Here is a 26,372-nt window from a genome sequence, read left to right as displayed (position 1 = left end):
CTATTACTCTTGACCAAATAAAAAACAAAAAATACTCTTACTCAAATTCTCAATAGCAAGTTAACAAATTTACAGATAATTGTTGACGGTTTTCACACACATGACCTTGGTCGAGTACATATGCCACAAGTTCTTCTAAGTATGAAATCTACCCTTTGTTCCGATAGGTTCAAATATTTCTACATACAAACCACAATATATTTGGGTATGCATCATGAATTCACAACTCTTACATCCAAAGAAGCATTCTAAATATGCAATATGATCAATCACATAATTGCGCATCAAATAGACTATAGATTTAAAACACTAATGGTGATCAAGCAAGAGAATTTCAAAACAATCACCAATTAAAACAATGATATTAAGACTTCAACAATAAAATTAGGAATGCATATAACTTAAACAATTAAAAATATAGAGTAATCATAATTAGGGCTTCATCCTACCCCCCCACAGCCACCCTAAAATTCACCAAAATATCAGTAAATTAAGGGACCAAAGTGAAACTGGATACACATTTAGGGACCATTAGCCTAATAAATCATTTTTTTTTTGTTTAAGATGAGAACTGAAGTTACTAATGACTCTTGAAATCAACAAAATTTTTGACAGAACGGTAAGAAAGAAAGTGAAACATGAGTAAAAATATTAGGGCTATAGAATTTAATAACAGAAAGAATATACCAAAGTGAAACACATGTACAAATTGAGGGATCATTACCGTAATTAACCCAAACTCTAAATCATTTATTTGCGAATTACCCTCTAGTTCGTGCTGTTTGGAGTTGTGTGCAGTCTACTCCTCCTCCATCTAGTGACCTAGTGCATTGGTTACAAAACTCTGTCCTAAATATTCAAATTGGTGGTGACAGTGAGCTTCTTCTAATCAAGTTGCTTCTCATTTGCTGGCAAGTTTGGGAGTTTAGGAATCAGAAGATTTTCAACCAAGAAAACCCTCATCGTGTTGGAGTGATACACAAGGTTGCTTCTATAGGAGCTAGTTTCTGGGAAGCTAGCGTCATTTTCACAAACCAGTTGCCCCCACCTCCAACCATCAAATGGAATCCTGCTGCTCCTAGCTATCTGAAGATCAACTTTTATGGCTCGGTTCGTTTCGATGGAAACTGTTCGGCGGGTTATGTTATGAGGGATTCAAATGGTTCCCCGCTATATGCTAGCACTCGTTCTTGTGGTATATATGTGCTTATTGCTGAAGGTCATGCTCTTTTGGACGGGATAATAATTGTGACATTGCTCTGTGCCTTGGAGACTTACAACCATAGTGGACAATAGCAAAGCACGGATTCCTCATTTCAAAATCAATGTGAACAAAGCATTTGAATTCTTTCAATTATCAATGTTAACAAAGCATGGATTTCTCATTTCAAAATCAATGAAATGTAATATTACATTGCTCATTCATATATGGATTAGAATGCTTCCCAGCTACAAAAGCTATTAGCTTGTTTCTCACTTCTATCCAACTCCAACCAGGCATTTTCTTCATCCCTTGATCAACCATCATCTTTGTGGGAGCGATTTTCGTCCCACAAGAATATTCGCCTAAGGATTCCTTTTTCCTCTTCACTTCTCTTTCTCCCTGCAAAACAAATCGGAGTAAAAAGACTACACCCGGGGAGTGTTGCCAAAGGTCCTCTGATGCTAAAGTTAGTTCGATTGATTAGTAAAGAAACAATAGTTAAAAAGGGTACGAAGCTCTCGTGGAGAGAACCAGGTGGCCGGAGCCGTATGTGGTGGCCGGAGCCTTGTGTGAGAGAGAGAAAGAGTTATGGTGGCTAGGGTTTGTGAGACAGAATTTCTGCAGAGTTTTAGATAGAAGTTTAGATGTACCTCAACCCTTGGTGTAGCCATGTATTTATAAGAGCCTCAGAGGCTAGGGTTTCAGAAAAATAATTCCACAAATGGAAAGGAATTATTCTTCCCCAATTTGGAGAGATTGATGTAGTTAGGAATTTGATTTAAATCAAATCCTAATTAAGGCAAGAAGCAAATAATTCTCAATTAGATCAAATAACTCTCAATTAGGTCAAATAATTCCCAAATTGATTGGCTTAATTATTTGACCTAGGATCTGAGATATTTGCTTCCACATCAGCTTCTGCATGGCACGTGGTGGCTAGGAGGAGGTGTGAATTAACTATTGGGCTGTCCAGCTGTAACTGGACTTCCTTCTGTGACTTGGGCTCCTGAGTGGAGGAGATCTTTGACTTGCTAATCTTTTGATAGTATGAGTCAAGGCGATCATGTGTGGCACACGAACGTGCTGGAAGTTATCGGCAGATGGGAAGGGGAGGTCGGTGACGGTTCGCTTGTTCCTCTCACCTGTTGTGATGGTAAGTTATACTCCTTTGATCTGCCATAGTCTTTCTGAAATTTTTGTGTGTATCTGACTGACTTCCGTCATCTGCTTGCAGAGAATGACATCTGCAAGAAGCTCGATCTCGGCTCGGACATGACCAAGGCTCAGCATGCTCTGAACATCCCTATCAGGTTCCGTGAATGGCGTTGGTTGTTGAACGAACATCGGAAGGAGGTTGGTGCTCTGCCCTCTGCCGAAGATGTTGGAAGATAGAAGCTGTATGGCTGGAACCTAGATGGTCTGCTAGTTGAGCTGGAGGAGTCCTCGACCGAACTTCCTCCTTCTCCCACAAGCAAGTCTTCATCAAGGGGGGTCTCGTGTGCTGAGAAGATCCCCATGGGAGTTGCTCCTTCTTCATCTGCCGGGATCAAGCACCTCATCAGCGTGAACAACAAAAAGGTCAATGGCATGCAGGAGGTTTGGGATATTCTACTCAAGTCTCCACCCGAACTGCCCAAAACCCATGATCTGCCTTGTAAAGAGGTCGCTGAGAAGCAAGGTTTGGGTCATTTGGGCCGATTCGGGGATTAAATTGAGAAGACTGTACCTCTAGCTAGCAACCATGACTCGTCTGCGAGGCCACAAGCAGTCAAGCACGGGGCTGACTCAATGTTGCAAGTTGTGGCCAAGAGTGCTAAAGAGTCGTCTGCTCGAGCAAAGAGTCCTTTAGTTGCACGAACTGTTGGTCCAGGAGTTGGTGATAGCACTGCTGGGGGTGAGCCTGTGTCTGATCTTCTCAAAATGGGATTTTTGTCAAGTCCATCTGCTTGTGCTAAGCTGGCTGACCACGTGTATCAAGCTGGCGACCTTGGCACTTTCTTGAGCCTTTCCTTCGATAAGCAAGAAGAAACTTCCATGTATCATATTCAAAAGGGGATGATTTTTGCTGTTGGGGCCATGCGGAACTCGCATGCTGTTGCTCCCTCTTCTTCCATGCTTGAAGAGCTGGTGAAGAAGAATGATGATCTGACTGACAAGCTCTCGAATGAGCGGATTCACCATGAGGCGAGGATTTCCGAGATGAAGGAGAGTATGTCTGCACTCAAGAGTTTTGTTGGCCAAAAAGATGGTGAGCTCAAGTCTCTCATGGCTACTCTGCTCAAACGCAAGGAAGCCTACTTTCACCTCGAACGTAAGCATGCTGCTCTGGCCCAGTATCGTGACAAGCTGCTAGTCAAGTTTGACACCCATTTGGAAGCCACGGAGGCGTCCAAGCATGAGATTGCTGCTAACATGTACATGATGGGATACTTGGATTGCTGGAATGGTGCTTCTCCTTGTTGTCCTCTCGAAGATGATGATGATGAGCAGCTCTGTCTTGACCTGCCCCTGCTCACAGTGAGCAAATCAATGTTGTGGACATAGAAGCAGTTGAAGAGCAGGTAGCAGATGAAGCTGCAACGGAGGAAGACAATGCCCAAGGTGGCGCAGCTGATGAGGTTAGGGTAGATGTGGAGGAGGAGGCAGTTGGGGCTACTGAGCAGATGGTGCCGGTTGAGTAGAATAAGGCTGTTGTTAGCGTAGTTGATCAGGAGGCAGCTGAGGATGTGATCAGTTAAGGGTCATCTGCCGAAGTCCCCTAGTAGATGTAGTTCATTTTTATTATTTTTGAAATTTTTTATTTTTTATTTCAATAAAAGGTCTTTAGTCGACCACCTTATTTCTTGTTAAACTTGGCTGTTTGGCCGCTTTACTATGGATTTTTAGTTGTCTTTCAAACTTCAATTTACATGATATCTTGTGAGTGGATGTCTGGAGATATAGCGCTCGAAAAAGGCTCCATTGAGTTTGTACTCGAGAAGTAGCTTGCCTACAATGGAGGTAAGGCTTGTCGCCTGCTGGCGTATGTCGGGGACATAATGCTCGAAAAAGACTCCATGAAATTTGTACTCAGAAAGTAGCTTGTCTTCAGTGGAGGTAAGGCTTGTCGCTTGCGGGCGTATGTCGGAGAAATAGCGCTCGAAAAAGGCTTTATTGAGTTTGTACTCGAGGAGTAGCTTTCTTGTAATTGAGGTAAGGCTTGTCCCCTACGAGCGTATGTCGGGGACATAGGACTCGAAAAAGACTCTGTGAAGTTTGTACTCGGGAAGTAGCTTGCCTTCAATGGAGATAAGGCTGGTCGCCTGCATGTGTATGTTTGTGGGACATAATGCTTGAAAAAAATACTTCATTGAAAAGCTTGCTCTTGTATTGATATTGGTGTGACTACGTCGCTTTATTGAATAAAATAAATGAACAACATAGATAACATCAAATGCAGTTTGTCTTCAATGGGAGTAAGGGAGGCTCATCGCCTGCTAAGAGCCCAACTGGTAAGCGAAGAGCTTCATGGATAGTACCTCCAAAGGAGGTGGGCATTCCATTGTCTCAGAATTTCTTTCCCTTCTAGAGTGTCGAGGGTGTAACTTCCTCTGCCCCCAGGTCGGCTGATCACGTAGGGGCCTTCCCAGTTGGGCTTCATTTTCTTCGACCCTTGCCTTGGTGCTATGATGAAAGTTTTTCTGAGCACAAGGTCCCCAGGTTGAAATTATCTTATCTTGGCCTTCTTATTGTAGTAGGACATCAGCTGCTGCTGGTAGGCTTCAACTTGAACAATGGTATTTTCTTGTTCTTCTTCGAGCAAATCAAGGTTGACTTTCATCTGCTTGCAATTTTGATTAAGACTGCCCACCTCAATGCTCATGGAAGGGACTGTGATGTGTGGGGGGATGATTGCTTTTGTTCCATAAGCCAGAGAAAATGGTGTCTCGCCGGTTGATCTCCTTTTGGTTGTGCGATAAGCCCATAGGACTTCTGCGCCTTCTAGTATTTTCTTCAGGCAATCCAGCATGATGTTGTTGGATGCCTCTGCTTGGCCATTGCCTTGCGGGTATATGGGAGTTGACATGTGTTGTTTGATGCCATACTTCGCAAGGAATGCGGTGATCTGCCTACCCACAAACTATGTACCATTGTCAATGACTATCGACTGTGGGCAATTGAATCGGCAGATGATGTTCTTCCAGAAAAACCGTTTGACGTCAGCTTCCTTGGCAGAGGATAAAGCCTCGGGCTCGATCCATTTGGTGAAGTAATCAGTGGCGACGATCATCATCTCCTTCTTGGCAGGTGCCGTTAGCATAGGTCCCACTAAGTCAACGACCCACTTCATGAATGGCCATGGACTATTCTACAGATAGTATTCCTCAGCTGGCAGGCTAGGGTTTGACTTATAGCGTTGGCAGCAATCACATCTTCGAGGAGCATGGTAGGCCAGAAATAGCCTATGTTGAGAGCCTTCTTGGCAAGCGATCTGCCCCAAGCATAATTTCCACATTCGCCGTCGTGTATTTTTTAGAGAACCTCGAGCGTTTGCGAGTACTTGATGCAAGTAAGGTGAGGGCCAGAGTATGATTTGCGAACAAGCATGTCACCTTCCATGTTTAATTTTCCTAGCCTCGGACTTGTCCTCGGGTAAATTTTCGTTAATGAGATAGTCAATGATGGGGTCTTGCCAACTAGGGTCCTCGTCGATCTGCATCAAGTCTGGCTGCTCTGCCTCTTCTATGCTTGGCTAGTCAAGGTGTTCGACCGAGATGGAGCATCCGAGCTGGGTATCCAGCGTTGATCCTAAGCTTGCCAATGCATCTGCATGCGCGTTCTCTGCTCGGGGCACTTGTTGAATGGTGAAGGTAGGAAAAGCCTTCAATAGCTCATGGACTTTGTCATGGTACAAGATCATCATATGGTGCTTCGCCATGTTTTCTCCTGAGGCTTGATTTGTGATCAGTCGGGAATCTGAGTAGATGACCAACTTCTTGATTGATAGCTCCTTTGCCAAGCGCAAGCCAACGAGCAATGCCTCGTATTCTGCCTCGTTGTTTGAGGTCGGGAAGCCAAGCGTGATAGCTTGCTCCAACAGGATTCCATCCGAGGTGATGATGACGATGCCTGCTCTAACTCCTTGTTGGTTCGACGCTCCATCTTCATCAGGAACTGGCTTTGAGAGTAGGGGAGGTGAAGTGAGGTAAGTCTTTAGATTCTGGAAAGCTACTTCGCACTCCTCATCCCATTTATCTTTTTGTCCCTTCTTCAAAGCTTCGAAGAATGGTCTGCACTTGTCGGTAGATCTCGAGAGGAATCGGTTGAGGGCCGCTGCTCTGCCCGTCAGACTTTGTATTTCCTTCGCTGTTGAAAATGACTTCATCTCGAGAAAGGCTTTGATTTAGCGAGGGTGTGCCTCGATACCTCGTTGGGTGACTAAGTGTCCTAGGAATTGGCTGGACGATACACCGAATGTGCATTTACTTGGATTCAGCTTCATGTGATACTGGCTGAGCAGGCTGAACACCTCAGTGAGGTTCTTGATGTGGTCTGCACGCTCAAGGGCTTTGACCAGCATGTCGTCCACATAAACTTCCATGGTTTTGCCGATCTGCTTCTTGAAAATTTTATTCACGAGCCTTTGGTAGGTTGCTCCGACGTTCTTCAACCCAAAGGGCATGACCTTGTAGCAGTACGTCCCCCTCTCGATGATGAAAGAAGTCTTCGTCTTGTCATCCTCGTGCATTAGGATTCAATTATAGTTGAAGTAGGCGTCCATGAAGCTGAGCAATCGATTGCCGGAAGTTGAATCCATGAGCTGATCGATTCTCGGCAATGGGAAGTTGTCTTTAGGGCATGCTTTGTTGAGGTCGGTGTAATCGACGCAAACTCTCCATTTGCTATTTTCTTGTTTCGCCACCAGAACAGTGTTGGCTAGCCACTCCAAGTAGGAGACCTCTTCGATGAAGCCGGCAGCTAGGAGCTTGTCGATCTTGGCTTCAATGATCGCGACTCGCTCGGGAGCAAAGTTGCGTCTCTTCTACGCCATTGGCTTGTTGGTGGGGTTGACATGGAGCTGGTGGCAGATGATGTTCGAGTCGATGCCAGGCATGTTAGATGACGACCATGCGAACAAGTCTTTGTTGTTCTGGAGAAAGGTGGTCAGCTCCGCCTTCTTGTCTAGGCTTAGGCGCGAGCTGATCTGCGCTTTTTTGTCTGGCTGGTCAAGATCGAGGGGTGTTGATCTCCGCAAATCTCATGGCCTGGTGTCCCGAGCCGAGGAGATCTGAGTCAACACGGGTAGTCCTTCTTTGGTTAGGTGCGTTTGTGCGCAAGTGTGCCAGCACGGTCTACCATGCATTCGAGGATGGTGAGGGTGGATGGGTAGATGAGTTGCGCGCTTGTTTGAGTTTAACTTCTAATTAGAGGGATTGTGGCTGAGAGAGGAACTGATCTCGGCTGTCGGGTTCACGGCCTAAGCTACAAGGCCGTTAATGGTGGTTGTTAGTGGTGGATTTTTAGGTGGTGCTCCGGCGCGTCGCTGTTTGTGCCTAATAAATCACGGCCATGAGCTGGCCGAAGGAACCCCTTTTCTCGGCCTTGGCACTTGCTCGTAAAACTGAAACGCAGCGTTTCAACAGGGTGCTTTGCCTTCCTGAAGACAAAAGAAAAATGCTAAGGCATGATCATCACGGCCTCGAGTGCAGGCCAAGGCCGAGGCCGAGCAAAATCACGGCCAAAGGCATTGAAGGCGAATCATCACGTGACAACAGGGTCCCAGGTTTCATTTAATGAAGTAGTGCCTCTGTTTATTGCAGCAAACCCACTGACCATAAATAAGCATTTAATGCACGAGCGAAGGTGGGAAGTGATTGAGGTCAGGATTTGGTGATGAGGATCAGAGTGATTAGACGTAGACATTCTCACAAGAATTCTGACAGCTTGAGATATTAGGTCACCAGCTATCAAGGCCATAAATGCGTCTCCACGCAGAGTCCATGATCGGGGCGGCGGCCGAGATTCGCCAGGATTTATGGGGTCACACCCCCATACTTCACGATCCCAAATGTCGATTGGACTACCCACTTGCTCTAATCAGGCTCCACCATGCAGATTTTCAGCCTCGATTACTCCTCCAGGAACTCTTCCTATAAATACAAGGCTCAAGCTACATTCAAATGGTTCAAACACCAAACCAAAGCCTCCCACAGAGCAACTTATTTTTTCCTGTAATGCACTTTCAATATCTTTACTTGCTTTCCTAGGAGTAGCGTTAGACTGTAAGGAAAATTCATTTATCAATATATCATACGACCCTTGATTTTCAAGGCGCCGGAGCACCATCCCTGTTGTTCGTTCACTCACCCCATATATCATACGACCATCGCTCATTGAGCGACGCGCCGGAGCACCGCCCAAAACCCACCACCAACACCATCACTCAACGGCCTTGTAGTTCAGGCCGTGAACCTAACAGCCGAGACTAGTTCCTCTCTCGGCTACAATCGTTTGATTAGAAGACGAGTTCAAACAGGCGCACCACTTATCCATCCTACACTCACCAACATCTCGACGCACGGTAGACCATGCTGGCACGCCCGCGCACAACCGCACCGCACCCAAAAGCAGGAAGCCGCGCGTCAACGCATATCCCCTCGGCCCGGAACTCCAGGCCGTGAGATTTGCGCGGCAGACACTTTTGGCACGCCCAGTGGGACACTTGTCAAAAACTTGTGGTGGAAACTAGGGCACAGGCAAAGCTAAAAAACAAAGCAGTCGAAATGACTTCTGAGACTCTTGAGTCCACCTCACCAATCACAATTACCGAGACCGAACATACGGTCGGGATCTCGGCTAGCATTCCAGTAACGACGGATCGTACGGCCGAGTCCATGTAGGAACAGGCAGTAGTGGAGGAGCTGATGTCCAAGCATGCCTATAGGATAGAAACATCCTTCATGGCCGCGATGGACAGGTTCTCCTCAGAACTGCGAATGCTTTTTCAGGAGAGGATGCCGGTAGCCTCGTTCGCGACACCTCCCAGAGCCGGACCGAGGAGCCAAGAATGCGAGAGAATTGAGCCTTACAGCGAAAGCAGCAGCCTCGGCGCACACCCAAGCATCAGGCTACGACCAGAATTCTTTGCCACCGATAAATAGCTAGGGGCAGTCCCAGCCCACGTGGGCAAATTCTGGACCAATCTATCCAGCAAAAACAGCATGCGACCCACTCCACGTTTTAGCCAAAGCATTAGGACGGAGTAGCCCTGCGGTGTCTACGGTTGAGAAATTTGGCCCAACCCATACCTCGACCGATCAGGCGCAGTACGACTAGAAGGACGTGACTGGGGAGTCACCACAACCATGCGATCAGAATGGCTGAACCGCTGCACTACTATTACAAATACACGATCCGGCCATTCCAACGACAACGCAAACGCACCGAGGTTCCCATTATGATGCAGATCAACGGAACCAGGTGACCATACCTCGATGGCCAGCGGACCGAGCTCATCTCGGCCAAACCCACGACGTTCCTCTGAAACTACCCGGCTCGGTCGAAATGACCGGGCCCCGTGCTCAAAAGACCCAGCAGGAAAGGCCGCGAAACGATGCGTGATAGGGCGAGCCTTTTCAAGGGTTTCAGATCGAAGACATCCGATCTGTCTTGAAAGACGTTTCAATACAGGGGGAGTCGGGGGCACCATGGTGCACAAAGCCGTGCCTATTAAGCAAGCCCATGGTTTGGCGCAATTTATTTCCTAAAGTTTTTTGGGCACGCCGCGTTTCAAAAAACTCGGCCGTGGGCACATCTACTTATGTCTCGGCCATTGGCCGAGACACTAATAAGCTATTAAGGTTGACGGTTCGATTTCTTCGAGATGTCAAGCAACACGGCATAAAGAAGGAGGACTACTCGCGAATGATGCCCAGGAGTTCAGAGAGTTCAAAACAGTTGAAACTCGACGCCTACAAGTCGGCGCAAGTTCAAAAGGAAATGGCGCCGAGGACCTACGACAAAAAGGTCAAGAAAAAAAAAAGGGGAAAGTAGGCAAACGGGCTAAAACGAAAAGGCGCGGCCAACGTATAGAGAAAGAAGGTATACATTTAGTCTTTTAGAAGAGAAGGCCCTTGCCTTACATTTAGATAAAAAGGTCTTTTCTTACAAAATAAAAGAAAGAACGGCCAGTCGCGGCCAAAGTAACATATACATATATCTGTATGTGGTCATGAACAAAAGAGAAAATATATATGTAGATAAAATAAAATGTATGTATATGGTTAATTATTACATCCCAAAAAGAGAAACAAGGAAAAAAAATAGTTAAAACAGCCGCTCATCGCCCGCCAAGACCCCTTCGCTGAACATCCCCCAGATCATGCAGGTGATCTTTCTCCAAGCAATGTCCCCGCCGTCGATGTCTGCCTGCCACCTCGCTCGGATCAGCTTCCGCTTGGCCAGGACCTTCTTCGTCTCGGTCGCTGCCTTGAGGATTTGCTTGGCCGAGGACTTCAGCTCATTCCCGGTCGCGACCGCGCCGTCTCGGCGTTGGAGTATAAGATCTCGGCGAGCCTGGAGCTCGGCAATTTGGGCCTCAACCTGCGCAAGCCCTTCATTCTCTCGTTGGACGATGAGATCATTCTCCTTCAATCGGGCCATTGCAGGTTGGACTTGTTCTTTGATCACCTCCAGATCCCGCTCGAGCGAGCTCCCTTCGGCCATCCTTGCGACGACTTCAGCATACCGGCCGATCATTTCCTCGCCTTCGGCCAGGCAGGCTTGCAATTCATCCAGCTGAGCCGAGTTTAACAGACCAATCACCATAGCCGTGTCCAAGCAGGACCTAAACTCCATAAGCGCCCCGGCGGCGGTCATTTGCTGAACTCCAAGGAGGAGGAACTCACGGAGCCGTTCAATGACGGTCTTGGAATCCTCGTCCAAGGGAGCTGAGGCCGAGCTCCCCCCTTCCTCATGGAGCCTGGCATATAGCTCCTCAAGATCATCAGAGGAGGTGGCCTCCTGAACATGAGAGGGAGTAGGGGTGAGAGATAACCAGCTAGGACACAAGGAGATAACAAAAAGAAGGGAATTGAATACTCACGGCGAGCGAGAGATCGGTCATGACCGCCGAAGTAGTCCGCAGGAGACTCGGCACACTCACGACCGTGGCTCCAGTTACCGCCGGCTCAGACACGACCGTTGAGTCTTGGGACGACGGCGCGAGGGGCATGGTCGCAACAACCGTGGACAGCGGCATCAACGGCTGGGGAGGCTGGAAGCAAAAATTTGGTCAAGAACATAGTGCGAAATTCTGAAAAGAAAAACAGTTAAGTCAGGCATAAGTAAAGCAGGCTCTTACCGAACGGAAGACAATGCCGCTTGGACGATGAGGGATGGACGGCGACGGCTCAACAGGCACGTTCGCAGTGGCCTCTTCGGTAACCTCCTCGGAGGCCTCTTCGGTAGCTTCCTCAGCGGCCTCTTCGATGTCCTCCTCGGCGCCCGCGTCGGCAGCCTCTTCGGTCGCCTCGGCGGTAGCCTCTTCAGTGGCCTCGTTGGCAATCCCTTCAACAGGTGGAACTTCTACAGACACAGTCTCAGCGTCCAGCATTTCAACCACCTTATCAGCGGCCTCCTCCTCAATCGCCATCTCGCCCGCGGCCTCCTCTTCGACTACCATCTCGGTAGCAGCTATTTATTCGACCGGCATCTCGGCCGTTGCTTCCTCCTCGACCACCACTTCATCCTAAGGAAAGAACCAAATTACCAAAGTGAATAAAGAAGGGTGGGGGTGACCTGGAGAATAGAGAAGAGAGGAAGAATCAAGAAATCCTTACGGTCACGGCGTGCTTGAGGCCTTAAATGCGCCGACTGGCCTGCGCATTTAATGCCCCAGTTGTCAATCACTTTAGAAAGAATGCAAAGGGTCCATCCCTTGGAATCCATTCGGCCCCTACCCATGCCGAGGCCGAAGAATCCAGGGATGTGGGGGCAATGTTTGTACCTAATAAATCACGGCCATGAGCTGGCCGAAGGAGCCCCTTTTCTCGGCCCTGGCACTTGCTCGTAAAACTGAAACGCAGCGTTTCAACAGGGTGCTTTGCCTTCCTGAAGACAAAAGAAAAATGCTAAGGCATGATCATCTCGGCCTCGAGTGCAGGCCGAGGCTGAGGTCGAGCAAAATCACGGCCAAAGGCATTAAAGGCAAATCATCACGTGACAACAAGGTCCCAGGCTTCATTTAATGAAGTAGTGCCTCTGTTTATTGCAGCAAACCCACTGACCACGAATAAGCATTTAATGCACGGGGGAAGGTGGGAAGTGATTGAGGTCAGGATTTGGTGATGAGGATCAGAGTGATTAGACATAGACATTCTCACAAGAATTCTGACAGCTTGAGATATTAGGTCACCAGCTATCAAGGCCATAAATGCGTCTCCACGGCCAGAAGCGCAGAGTCCATGATCGGGGCGGCGGCCGAGATTCGCCAGGATTTATGGGGTCACACCACCATACTTCACGATCCCAAATGTCGATTGGACTACCCACTTGCTCTAATCAGGCTCCACCATGCAGATTTTCAGCCTCGATTACTCCTCCAGGAACTCTTCCTATAAATACAAGGCTCAAGCTACATTCAAATGGTTCAAACACCAAACCAAAGCCTCCCACGGAGCAACTTATTTTTTCCTGTAATGCACTTTCAATATCTTTACTTGCTTTCCTAGGAGTAGTGTTAGACTGTAAGGAAAATTCATTCATCAATATATCATACGACCCTTGATTTTCAAGGCGCCGGAGCACCATCCCTGTTGTTCGTTCACTCACCCCATATATCATATGACCGTCGCTCCTTGAGCGACGCGCCGGAGCATCGCCCAAAACCCACCACCAACACCATCACTCAACGGCCTTGTAGTTCAGGCCGTGAACCTAACAGCCGAGACTAGTTCCTCTCTCGGCTACAATCGTTTGATTAGAAGACGAGTTCAAACAGGCGCACCACTTATCCATCCTACACTCATCAACATCTCGACGCACGGTAGACCGTGCTGGCACGCCCGCGCACAACCGCACCGCACCCAAAAGCAGGAAGCCGTGTGTCAACGCATATCTCCTCGGCCCGGAACTCCAGGCCGTGAGATTTGCGCAGCAGACAGTCGCTGGATTGCAACGGTCGTATGATATGTGGGATGAATGGAAAAATAATAAGGATGGTGCTCCGGTGCCTTGAAAACCAAGGGTCGATAATATATTGATGAATGGATTTTCCTACAAGTTGTCCCTACTCCTAAGAAATCAAGTAGTCGGGGGCGTTACTTCATTAAATGAAGCATGGGACCTTGATGCCACATGGCGACGTCACTTGATTTTTCCTATTTTGGCCGTGTATTTGTGGGGGTGTCATTTCCCTCGTTCAAGCTTGCCGAGGCCGTGATGGTTTCACCTTCACAGTTCACCTTTGTCTTTCGAGAAAAACCAACGGTCAACCCGCTGCGTTTCGACTTTTGGACAGGCACCATGGCCGAGGAGAAGCTCCTTCGGTCGGCTTTATTGGCCGAGATTTATTAGGCACAAACAAGGGGTACTAACTCAACGTTTTTCTCAAGCTTCCAACCTTCTTCAAGGGAGCCTTTCGGGTAGATTCCCTTGTCTCTATCCTTCTCGTTTGGATTCTAGCGCGAGCTGATCTGCTCTTCTTTGTCTGGCGGGCCAGGATCAAGGGATACTAACTCAACGTCATCCTTAGGCTTCCAACCTTTTTCAGGGGAGTCTTCCGAGCAGATTCCCTCACCTTGATCCTATCTCCTTAATTGCTATTGTGAGGCAGCAACTCCCTTCTGGTTCGGGCTTACTTGTCTGTTGGGAAGGCTTCCTGCCATGTCAACAACCTGCAATACTGGTGTGAACTGTAGCTGCTTGCTCTTCTTGAGCCCTTGGCATGTGCACCTCCTCGCCATGGCTTGGTCACTGTTGATCTATTAGATCCCCCCCCCCCCAGGGATGGCGTAGCGGATCTTCTGGTGTAGAGCATATGTCACAGCTTTGATCTTATTAATCCATGGTCGGCCCAAGATTCCGTTGTAGGGGGAGACCTTGTTCATTACCATGAAGGTCTGCGAGCAGACCACCGGGGGTGAGTGGATGTCAAGGTCAATCGTTCCCACAATGATTGTCGTGGCCCCATTAAAGCCGGTGAGCAATCTGGCAAGTTTGTTTATCTTGGGCTCTAATCCCATCTGTTGGATAACAGATAGTTGCAGGATGTTGGCTGCACTGCCCTTGTCCACGTGAATGCACTCGATCACAGCTTGTTGAATTTGGATGCTGATGACTAGGGTATCATTATGCGGCAGATCAAGCCAGATCAAGTCCTTCCTCTGAAAGTCGATGACAGGTGTGTCTTCAATGACTGGTTCGCTAGTTGTGGTTTTACTCTTCGTAAGTCTTGTATCAACCATGGTTGATTGGAAAAAGCTGTGGAAAATGGATTTGGAGCACGCTTTGAGTATTATTTCAAGCTCTCAATGAAAGCACCAATTTGTGGGAGCGATTTTCATCCCACAAGAATATTCGCCTAAGGATTCCTTCTTCCTCTTCGCTTCCCTTTCTCCCTGCAAAACAAATCGGAGTAAAAGGACCACACCCGAGAGGTGTTGACCAAAAGCCCTTCAATGCCTAAGTTAGTTCGATTGATTCATAGAGAAACAATAGCTAAAAAGGGTACAGAGCTCTCCTGGGGAGAATCGGGTGGTCGGAGCCTTGTGTGAGAGAGAGAAAGAGTTATGGTGGCTAGGGTTTGTGAGAGGGAATTTCTGCAGAGTTTCAGATAGAAGTTTAGACGTACCTCAACCCTTGGTGTAGCCATGTATTTATAGGAGCCTCAGAGGTTGGGGTTTCAGAAGAATAATTCCACATATTGAAAGGAATTATTCTTCCCCAATTTGGAGAGATTGATGTAATTAGGGATTTTATTTAAATCAAATCCTAATTAAGGCAAGAATCAATTAATTCCCAATTAGATCAAATAACTCCCAATTAGGTCAAATAATTCCCAAATTGATTGGCTTAATTATTTGACCTAAGATCTGAGATATTTTTCTTCCACAATCTTCCTAACCATTTCTGCTTCCTTCCATTGCCCACTTGCACAATACAAATTAGGAGGGTGTATTCAATTAAGGAGGGTGTATTCAATTAAGATTTTAATGGATTATTTTGAAGCTTAAAAGTACAGCAGTATTCAATTAGGATTTTTAAGTAAACAATAAAAGTCTGGTGGTATTCAATTAGGATTTTTAAATAATCAATACAAGTCCGGTGGTATTCAATTAGGACTTTTAATAGATAAGAAAATGTACTGTGGTATTCAAAAACTTACTGATTTTAATGTATTTCATTAAATGGTGTATTGTGTGAGACTTTTGAGTGTGTGATATATATACCAAATCACATAACAAATCACACCCTCCTATGCATGATTCTCATATGTGCTCTCATAATTTTTCTTCCCCATTATTTTTTCATGCCTTTTACTGTATATAAAAAAAAAATTCATAAGAGAGATGATAAAGGGTCCACATCACAGCACAGTCCCCCTTTTTCCTCCTTTCCCTCTTCCTTTTTTTTTTCCTTCTAATTTTTTCTTTCTTTCCTCCTCCCTCCCCTGACCCCTCTTTCTCCTTCGCACTCTCCTCTCTCCCTCAGTGTTTAGTAAACAACCACCAATTTTAGATGATGAAAGTTGCAAACCAATTTTGTAAAAGCTCTTCCGTTGGTTATTCAAATGGGAAGATCCAAGTAAAACGAAGGTCTTTATCTATTGAACAAAGCGCTACTACGTTCAAATTATGTGTAATGGCATGGACCGTTAAATATCATATTAGGTATGGAATAAAAAACTGATATATTTTGGTTCTAGTTTCTTTCAGCCGTTAGCCTTACAACATCATCTTATATCTGCAACACATAGCTCGTGTCTTTATGTGGTTCTACTATCTGTTGGTTCTCTTCTCCTGTCAAGTATTCTTTTCGCCCAATGTCGTAGTGGGCGTGCTCGAAAGAATACAGGAGCTGTTAGACCTACACCAATGCCCCGATTGTTTCCTTTTTGGCCCACGCAGATGCTATTTCAATATTCAACAAAATTGAAAGTTGAATCAGGTTGACAAGAAATCCAGCCCAGCCCTGTCTTGGGCCTAACTCCTGAAATTCTTCTGATTCATGGGTTCTGCTTTATAGGCGTGCCACTGTTGGGTATATGACCAGTCCAACAGACCTGGTATGATCGAGCGTGGTTGATATTTTGTGGAGTCTGCGCCTTCTTCCTGAACTTCTATTCAAGCCATTGTGCACCAAGTGGGGTACTGGCCTGGTTTGGTTCTTTTCTATGCCCCAGTTAAGAGGACTTCACAATTCTTTCTCTCGTGTGTATGTCGGCTATGGCTGGTGCGAGCAACACCTATCCAAGCAAGGGAAAAAGACAAAGTTCTTGGTCAGCAAACACCTCGCGCGGGTTTACGAACCTATGTCTGAATTAAAATTTTTATATATAATTTAACCACAATTTCGGGCCCAACTATATGACTTTCGGGCCCAATCGGTTTGTATCCCTCAAGCCTATGCGGCCCGATTCGGGCTAAAACCTTTCGTGATGTTATAGTTTAACTAAAAGAAAGCCGGAAATGGCTTAAATATCACATATATGAAAATGGAAGCAAACATAAGCAGAACAGAGTTCTTTATTGGGCTTGGGCCCTTGCCACATTCTTTTTTTTTTTTCTCTGGGGAAGTAACCAGTTTTGGTCCATTGACCAAAATTGGGTACAAACATTGCCCCCCGGTTTTAATGGGCTTGGGTCAAGTCTATTAAAACTGACCCCCAGCTTCCTACGATGTCCAATCGTACGAAAAGAGAATTTTTGAAAGTAACGCGCCAAGTTCGTGATAGCAACTGTCCTATCACGTCTGGCAATTAATTCGGCCTATCAAAAGAAAACTTCTCAGTTTCTTGCTTTTGAAACTGTTTACCCAATACTCACATTTCTTCCCAACTTGCTTTCGCGCTCACCATCCTTTCCTTTTCCTTCGAAGAAACCTAAACCAGAAAAAGAATTTTTCGCCATGGCTCCAAAGAAGTCAAAGGCTGCGAAAGTATCTACCGGGGTTCCTGAGTGGCTTTCCGAGCAAGCGGCAATGGAACATGCTGACGAGTTCCTCTCGACCCTGGCTCAAGAGCAGATGGATGTTCTGTCGCCGGTTTATTCTCCTTTCCCGATAACCTTGAGAGGCCCATTTCAGACGCCATTTCTGGGTCCTTATTATCTTCGAGCCAAACCCGAAGGTCTTCTTTCACTAGATACTGGATTTGTTCGTGCTCCATTCGCGTATGGCTTGGAGGACATCGATTGGAGCACCTGGGAAGCCAATCTGGAGCGGTTGGGCTCCAACCCTGACGTTTGGAAGCGGAATAGGATATTCTACGCCATTCTGCTGTCGAAACACCGGATTGATCTGAATCCCTCGCTGTTGGGGGCCGCTCTCTGTTTCTGGGACAGTACTTCGAACACATTCGCCTTCGGGCCTGGTCCTATGACCCCCACGATTTTGGACATGGCAGCCCTTTTTGGCTTCAGGCCCTAGGGCGGAAATATTGATGCACTAGGTGATTATGAGTTGGAGAATTGGCGGGTCAAGGTTCCGATGAAAGCGAGCAAAGCCGAGATTCTTCGCCTGAAAACCTATTCTGGTTTTATGATGTCTTTCCAGGGCATGGTTGACCGTGAACAGGAGCATATGATGTTCCTACTGTTCTGGCTTAATCGATTTGTCTTCCCTAATGTGGATGGCAGTGTTAGCCCAGAGTACATGCACCTGGCTGAAGCTCTTCACAATGAATCGGGTCTGGCTACGGCCCTTTTCATGCTGGCCTCACTTTACCACTGCCTCTATCAGATTACGGTCAATCCTCTCGACCTTACTGTGTGTGGACCTATCTGGATGGTCCAAATTTGGCTGGAATGGTATTTTCCTGAGCTTGGGACCGAAGATTTGGTGTATCTTGAAGACGACGTCCCTGCCATTGCTCTAGCCATCGCTCCGAAGAGATTGATCAGCACCGGGGAGTGTTTTGTCTTTTTCCGGGAGTGCAGAAGGCACCCCAGCGAAATTTGGTTTCGCTCCCTTGGCTGCGACCTTCCTTGGTTCACAGACGGCGGCCTTCATCAAGCTCCGAGTCAGTGGAGGGAACTGACCAATTTCCGGTCTCAGCTTCATGCTGACATGAGCCTCTCTTGCTTGGTTAGCAGGGACCTTTCCTTTGGAGGGGTCATGAATGATAAAAGGTGCGGCTATGGAGTTGAAGCTTACAACCCTCAGTTCGTCAGCCGGCAATTTGGGTTTGTCCAGCCTATCCCCGAATTGAGATACAGCTCTGCGAACAAGGGTAGCTCCTGGCGCAATTTGGCTCTGAGATCTGAAGCGATAAAATTAATACGGTCTTGGAAGAGCCGAACTGTTAGAGTCAGAGTGCCCCCGTATACTCCTTCCTCACTTTGCACCTCAAACTTCCACGAATTTTGGGAAGGGAGACTGTTCTCTTGGCTCCCTGAACCTGCCAAGCTCTTCCATACTTCTGCTTTTCAAGGTTGCCCTTTTGCCCGAGAGATGACGGATGACGAAGAAAAGTCCATGAGGAGGAGGTTGCTGCATCTCCAGGGTATAGCAGTAATAGGTGGGCGCCTGAGACTTTGGCTTTCTCTTTTAGTCTTGATTTGTTAATTTCTAACAATCTGGATTGTTTTTGGTGATTGACAGAGACGATTCAAGGCGAACCTCTTGTTCCAGAAACCACTGGTAAGACCCTGATTAGTCTTACTCTTTTGATTCTTCTTTCTTTATATGGGTTACTTTTTCTTACAGCAGCTCGGGTTGACGTTGCCTCTTCTGATAATGTTGCCTCAGAAGGAAGAGTGGAAGAGTTTTCTGTCCCTCCTCCTTCTTCTTACCCCTCTGGCCCTGGGCCATCAAGTGTAGATAAGGGAAAGGCCCCTCTGGTAGAGGAAGCAGGAAAAGAAGAAGAAGAAGAAGGAGAAGAAGAAGGGGATGAAGAAGGGGATCTGCCCCTTCAGAGAAAACGAAGGGCCCCATCCTCGCCGGGCTTTGAGAACGTCAATCCTGAAGGAGGTTCGAATTTCTCCTTTTTTTAAGTTCTTGCCCTTGATAAGCGGGTTTTCAAACAGAATTATTTATTTATGGTCCCAGGTGTTAGTGAAAAGAGGACGAGAATGGATTCCTCTTCTAGCGAAGGAGATGAACCAGAACTGGGTTCCATGCCAGTTCCTCAGGTTCGACTTTCGACCTTGCTCGAATTTTCCTCGATTTTCTTCAATACCTGTCTGAGATTGTTGTTTGCGATTGCAGCACCCAGGCAAAGAGAAGGTTACGGGCCCCTTTACAGACGATGGGCGCCCCCAAAAAATTACTCTGAAAGTGAGGACTATCAAGCTCGAGGAAGGAGTTGACCTCCCTCCTTATGATCCTCTACCCGCGCCAGATCCAGCCATGACCCATATGAGCCGCCCTATTTTCTCAAACCTTGGAGCATCTGGGGCTTTCGGACCTCAGTCCAGACGTGCTGACAATCTTACAAGTGCTAAGGGCGGGAAAGTCCTTCTGACCCTAAGCAAGCCGAATGTGGTGCTTGCTAATGCAGTGGAAGGGCTTAAGGCTCTGTGGAACTCGATTAGGGCTCCAACTTTTGACCCGGTGGCGGATCATGATACCCTTTCGAAGATTCAGCCTCTTCTCTGTCAGATTGCTGAAGTGAAGCCACATATTGCCCCTGCATGCAATCACCTGGACCGATGGCTAAGCAAAACACTGAAGCACATTTGCATAATCAAAAGTATCCTCCCTTATGCGGTAGATCCTGAAGAGATTCTGGAAGATCATTGTGATCGCAGAGAAGGATTTGTTGGCGCTGTTGAAGCGGCGGAGGAGGTTCTAGACAGGCTTGAGGCGTTGGAACAAGAGGAAGTCGCTCTGAAGGGTGAAATTTCTGCCGATCTCAAATTGAAAGCTGAACTGGAAGCCTAGATGGCGGATATTCGGGCCCGAATTGCGGCCAGTGAACCTGCTGTTCAAGATTTGACTTCCCGCACCTTTCGGGCCAGATTGGCTAGCAAGAAATTAGCCTCCACACTGCGGGCCCTCGATTTGGACATGGATAATCTGTCGGACTTAATTTCCACCATTTCAGAATTTATCGCTTAAATTCTAGTTATTTTGGCCTGTAGACATTATTATGGTTTAAACCATGCCATGGTATTTTCTCTCCTTTAATTTGTCTTTGACAGTTATTTTCGTTCAACCATTAACTGGCTCAATAACTGCGATTTTAGACAAATCGAATTTCAGGAGGGTGGCCATTTAATCCCAATGAGTACAAACCTTGTACCAATATTCGTTTTTACGGAATGAAAGTAACCAAGTCTGAGAAGCCCTTCCAAAGCTGTTTTTTTTTTTTTTTGGCCTATTCTCATAAAGTGGGCTTTTTGTCCGTTACGCGTCGTGTCCTCAAGGGCCGCTTCGTTGAGTGTCGCGCCTCGAAGTTCATCATGCCCTCTTTTCGAGCACGTGTCGTGCTGATGGAAACTTGTCAGGCGGCTGAATTGAAAGGTCGTGTCGAGTTTTAAATATCTGACATGAGCCTTCCCTCTTCTTCCGCCTTTCCATTTCCTATCTTTTCAAAATCGTGTCAAAAGGGTCCGTACTTTCCCCAGAGCGAAAATTTTCAACTTCCTTCTTCCTTTCAAACTTCTGACTATTCGTTCCCAGTGTTTTTTAGAAAAATGGCGCCTAAGAAATCCTCGACTTTCGCTCCTAATACCTCTTCTTCCGGTACCGCCTCTTCTGGACCATCATTTCTTTCCGGGACGGGAGTGAACAATTTCGCCGCCGTTTTCGATGCCTGGGTTGAAAGGTTTGCTGCTGGTCGTGCCCAGTTCTTTTTATGCAAAGATGCCATCAGCTTTGCGAATAACCACTGCATATTAGGCCCTCGGTATTTTGACCAGAAATCTGATCAGCTTTGGAACTACGAGGTGCATCTTGTTCGTGCTCCGACGCCGGCCTGTCGCAAAGGGGGTGTTGACTGGTCGAATTGGAGCAAAATGTGTCGAGTGTTGAACTTCGTTGGGCAGACTGGGTGAAAAGGATGGAGCCTCGATACAGGGATCGCTGGCTTGATAACGGTATTTATCAGGCCATTACTTGCTTAGTCGTTCAACCACAGGCCGATTCTCCTCTTCTAGGTTCGGCCCTAGTCTTTTGGAACAGCGCCTCCAACACTTTCGCCTTTGGGGTCGGGCCTATGTCGATTTCCATTCTTGATCTTGCAGTGATCTTTGGACTTCGACCTCATGGGCGGAGTGCTGACTGGTTGGGGGACTTTGAGGATGGCCCTTCTCAGGAGAAGGAGAGAAAGAAGAACCTTGAGGTTCTTATCAGTTTGATAGGTTCTAATCGGGCCTATGGGGCTTTCATGGGGACCTTCATGGATCAGGAGGTTGATTATCCAGACGGGGAGCATGTCGTGTTCTTGTTATACTGGTTGAATAGGTTCATCTTCCCCAGTGCTTCTAATTGTATCACCATGGAGTGGCTCCACTTGGCCGAAGGTTTGTCTTCCTACAGGGACATCGCCACTGGTCCCTTGATTCTGGCTTCCATTTACAAAGCTTTGAGGGAGGCGACAGTGGAACCTATCAATCTTAATGTAAAAGGACCCTTATGGATGGTTCAGGTCTGGCTTCAGTGGACTTTTCCTGAATTGCGGGCCCGAAAGCTGCGGGTTGCTTCCAACACCGTGCCTTTGAGGGAATTACTGCTGAGTACTGCTTCTGGTAAGACCACTGAAGAGTGTTTTACCTTCTTTCTATGTCGGAGGACTAGGCATGTTTTCCAGTGGTTGATGAATCTGAAAAGGGGGTCACCTTGGTTTGAAAATCAATCGATTTGTCAGGGTCCTCGAGGTGGAAAAGCCCCCTTGGCCTCTGAGAATATGGACATTTTCTCATGCATGCAGACGCGAGACTTGCCTTGTGGTGGGAGGATGGACTCCAGAAACTACCAGTATGGGGTAGAGGCCTACAGTCCTCAATTTTTCAGCAGACAATTCGGATGCCCCCAAGTGATTCCTGAATTGGACTATTCCTTGATTAATAAGGGTTTGTCCTACAGATTCCCCAAACTAAGTAAGGATGATCTCTTGGGCGTTCGGGCCAAGATTAGAGAATCGGCCCGAATTCTGGAGTTGAGGCCCTATGATCCTGACTGCTACTGTACTCAATCCTTCCAAGTCTAGTGGGATCATTGTTTAAGTAGGTATGGTCCCCTGCACGAGGCATATCCGAGGGCTTTCAAGAACTGTGTCCTTTCGGAGGGATCTCAAGGGTGAAGACAAGCGGATTTTGCTTGAACAGATTGCGGAAGACAACCAGCTATCCCTGACTAGTAAGAGACTTACTTCTGTCTTTTTTCCTTGGCGTGCCTATAATTATCTTTGTCTTCCAATGCAGTTTCGGTCAACTATCAGTCCTTCTGCACGCCCAGCCAATTGACGATTTTGGGGCGGGGGACTGCTGGTGGACTGAGGACCCCTATTTTCGTTCAGCGCAAATAGAAGGAAAGAGCTCCCATTCCCCCTTCTTCTCCCCAAGGTAAAAAAAAATTCGCCTTCTCTTGGATAGGCCACTTTACTCCTGCTTCTAACTTCTGGTCCGATTATTGGTTAGAACAGGTGTTCGCGTGACTGCCAAGAAGAGGTCTCAGCCAGAAGAAGCTGGGAGTGGGGTGAGGGAAGAGGCTCAGCCCAAGGTGGCCTCAAACAAGCGGGCCAGAGCTTCTTCTGTTGAGGCTCCTGAGGCTGCTCCGGTGGGCCTCTAAATTTTCTTGACTTGTCTCTGTTTTTCCTTGGGTTTGCTTACTCTTCTGATTCGTTTCGCAGGTTTCTGCTTCTTCTTCTCCCCTGATGGTACCGCCGCCAAGCACTGTTTTGCCTAGCGATGGGTCCGAGGGAAGAGTTGCTGAAGTTGGCTCTGCTGCTGAGGTAAGCGATGACCGTTTTTTATTTTTTATTTTTTATTTTTTTTATTTTTTATTTTTTTAGATATGAATGACTATATATATGATAAAACTGATACATGGTTCCTTAGGTTGCTGGGCTGGTCCCCCAAAGTATGGTCCGATTAAACGCCTCTGCATAATGATCCAGGGGAAGTATCTTCTAACATGTGGATTTGTTGCAGGTAATTCCAACTTCTTCCATTCCATCTAAGATTATTGGTCCTGAACAAGAGGTGCCTGAGGGAGCTGTTCCTGTGGCAAAGAGCCCTACAGCAGAAATTCCGGCCGAGAAGAATGACCAAGGAGGGAATGCCCCACATGATGATGCCCCCCGGGCCCGAGAAGATGCGTCCGAGATACCGGTTGGCACCCCTACTGCCGAACCTTCTTCTGGTTCTGCGAGTGCGAGGGCACCTGGAGATTCAGGGCCTGGGAGTTCTGACAACACCTTCATCTCAAATGCAAGAGTGAAGATTTTGTTAGGGAAGTGGCTGGCGCTGCCTTTGGAAGATAAGGTGGCGGACGAGCAAGGTGCCAAAATTCTTAATGCTCTAGACTCCCTCTGCCGTGCCTATCCTGATTTTGCAACATTCTGCTAGACTGCTAAGACCGATTTGGAAACCCTTGTCGGTAAATTCAAGCGCGATGATCCACTGTTGCAAACATCCGATGTTCTTCCTGGCTTGGAGGCAGAGTTGGCGCAAGCCAAGAAAGTGATGGAAGCGCAGCAGCAGGAGTTGAATGAACATGATGCACTGCTGAAGCAAGTATGTTGGCGTCTGAAGACTTCAGAAGCCCGATTGGCGAGAGTGCTAGTGCAAAAAAGAGAGCTTCAGGATGCAGCGGACCAAATGCTCACAACTCTGTCCTTGGCTAAAGAAAATTTGGATAAGGCGAACATGGATGTCGGGCTAGAGCTGTGGAATGAAAGGCTGAAGAAGATTCGTATTGATCAGCTGCGTGTAGACATGCTGCATTTCTCGGATAAGATCAAGACCCTGCTGGATTTGCTGGTGTAATTTAAACTTGTTTCGGACGCCTTTGTTGATTTTCTAGTCTTTTATTTGCCCTTTAAATGCTTTTGATGATGGATGATGAACTAAGTATGATGATATTGCAAATGGGCTATATAAAATTCCAACAAACCTTTTGTCCATACATGTTCACCCTTGCTGCGGGTAATTAGTTACAACCCTTTAGCAAACAAGATTTTGCACCACGCGTTATCCCCCTTTAGTCATTACTAAGATCGATGCCTGTTGTTTCCCATAAAGAAGGAATAAACTTTTTTAACCACTGTCCGTTTACAGGGTGTTGGTGGAGGGTTCCGTCCCTGTCTTGCTGTTGATAAGCCCCTTTTCCCAGGATTCGATGTACCATAAATGGACCTTCCCAAGTCGGACTCCACTTCCCAAATCCTGACACGTGGGCTCCTAGGGGTAGAATAGCACGCCAGACAAGCTCTCCTTCTTCGAATGTCTTTCCCCGGACCCTTTTGTTGTAAGCTCGAGCCACTGCCTGTTTTCCAACCATTAGGTGGTTTAAGGCCTTGGCCCGAATCGGGCTTAACTCTTCCAATTCCTTCATCATGGATTCAATATAATCTGCGTCATCCATGTCAGGTTGTTTCTCTAGGCGTAGAGATTGCACGTTGATTTCAACTAGCAGAACTGCGTCGTAACCATATGTTAATGCAAAAGGGGTAGTACCGATAGATGTCTTTTTCGAGGTCCGATCCGCCCAAAGCGCCTTGGATAACCTTTCGTGCCAGTCCCTAGGGTTGTTCTCAGCCATCTTTTTGATGATGTTGATCAAGACTTTGTTAGTGGATTCTACCTGACCGTTTGCCAGTGGGAAATAGGGACTAGATTGTACAAACTTAATGCCGTAGGCGTCCGAAAAGTCTTGGATTTCCTTAGAAATGAAGGATGTGCCTCTGTCAGTCGTGATTGTTTCTGGGATTCCGAACCTGTGGATGATGTGTTTTTTAATGAAAGTGATCACTATTGAAGAAGAGATGGATTTGACTGCACTCGCCTCTACCTATTTTGTGAAATAATCGGTAGCCACGATAATGAACGTGTGTTCATTACTTGAGCTAGGCACGATTTTGCCTACAAAATCCATAGCCCATCCTTTGAAAGGTCGGGGTTTGATGATCGAATTTAAAGGGACAGCTGGTAGGTGCTGTATCGGACTGTTCCTTTGACAATCTTCGCAACCCTTGGCGTAGTTAAAACAGTCTTTTTCCATAGTTGGCCAAAAATAGCCATACCTCTTGCTCAGCCATCGCATCTTTTTCCCGGATTGATGAGCTCCACAGGATCCTTCGTGAATCTCCCCCATGACCCTCATAGACTCTTTTGGTCCTAAACACCTTAAGAGGACTCCCTCGTTGGTTCTTCGAAACAAATCTCCATTCATGATTAAGGAATTTGGTGGCATGGTATTTGACCTTCCTACTCACCCTTGGAGATGGGTTGGTAAGATAATCAATCAGAGGTTTTCTCCAATCTCTGGCTTGCACCTCATTTGTATTTATCTCGAGATCCATTCCTCTGCTGAGGATCGAAGGTAGGGACCTTTTCTGGACTTTAATGGTCCTTTCTAACTGATGCTCCTGCAACTGGATGCCAGATGCCATTTGTGCCATCTCGTTGGCAGCCAGATTGTCATTTCTCGGGATATATTTGACTGATATATCCTTGAACATAGAGCTCAAATTGCAGGCTGCGACGTAGTATGCTGCCATGGTCGGATCCCTGCATTTATATTCGTTGGTCAATTGCTTGATTATTAACTGGGAATCTCCGAAGACCTCTAGGTGGGTAACTCCCAGCTCTAGTACCATTTCTAGGCCGATAATTAGAGCTTCATATTCGGCCCTATTGTTGGTGCTGTCAAAATCGAGCTGAAACGAATATGCATACTTGGCTCCGAATGGATCTTCGATGACAATGCCTGCACCAGCTGTTGATTCTGATATGGAACCATCGAAAAATAATTTCCATGGTTTGACCTAGACAGTTTTTACAGGGATTAAAATCTGTCCTTGCTG

At 46.8% G+C, this 26,372-nt stretch overlaps 1 pseudogene; it reads right to left on the bottom strand.

Moving 5' to 3' along the window:
- Positions 1–1,350: 1,350 nt before the first annotated feature.
- LOC110749828 (pentatricopeptide repeat-containing protein At2g36980, mitochondrial-like) overlaps positions 1,351–26,372 on the bottom strand; it is a 62,766-nt pseudogene continuing 37,744 nt past the window's right edge.

Source organism: Prunus avium, chromosome 6, assembly GCF_965620075.1.
Source record: "Prunus avium chromosome 6, drPruAviu1.hap1.1, whole genome shotgun sequence".
Classification (NCBI taxonomy): domain Eukaryota; kingdom Viridiplantae; phylum Streptophyta; class Magnoliopsida; order Rosales; family Rosaceae; genus Prunus; species Prunus avium.
Note: the sequence above shows the minus strand (reverse complement) of the source record. Positions and strands in the feature narration are given on the sequence as shown.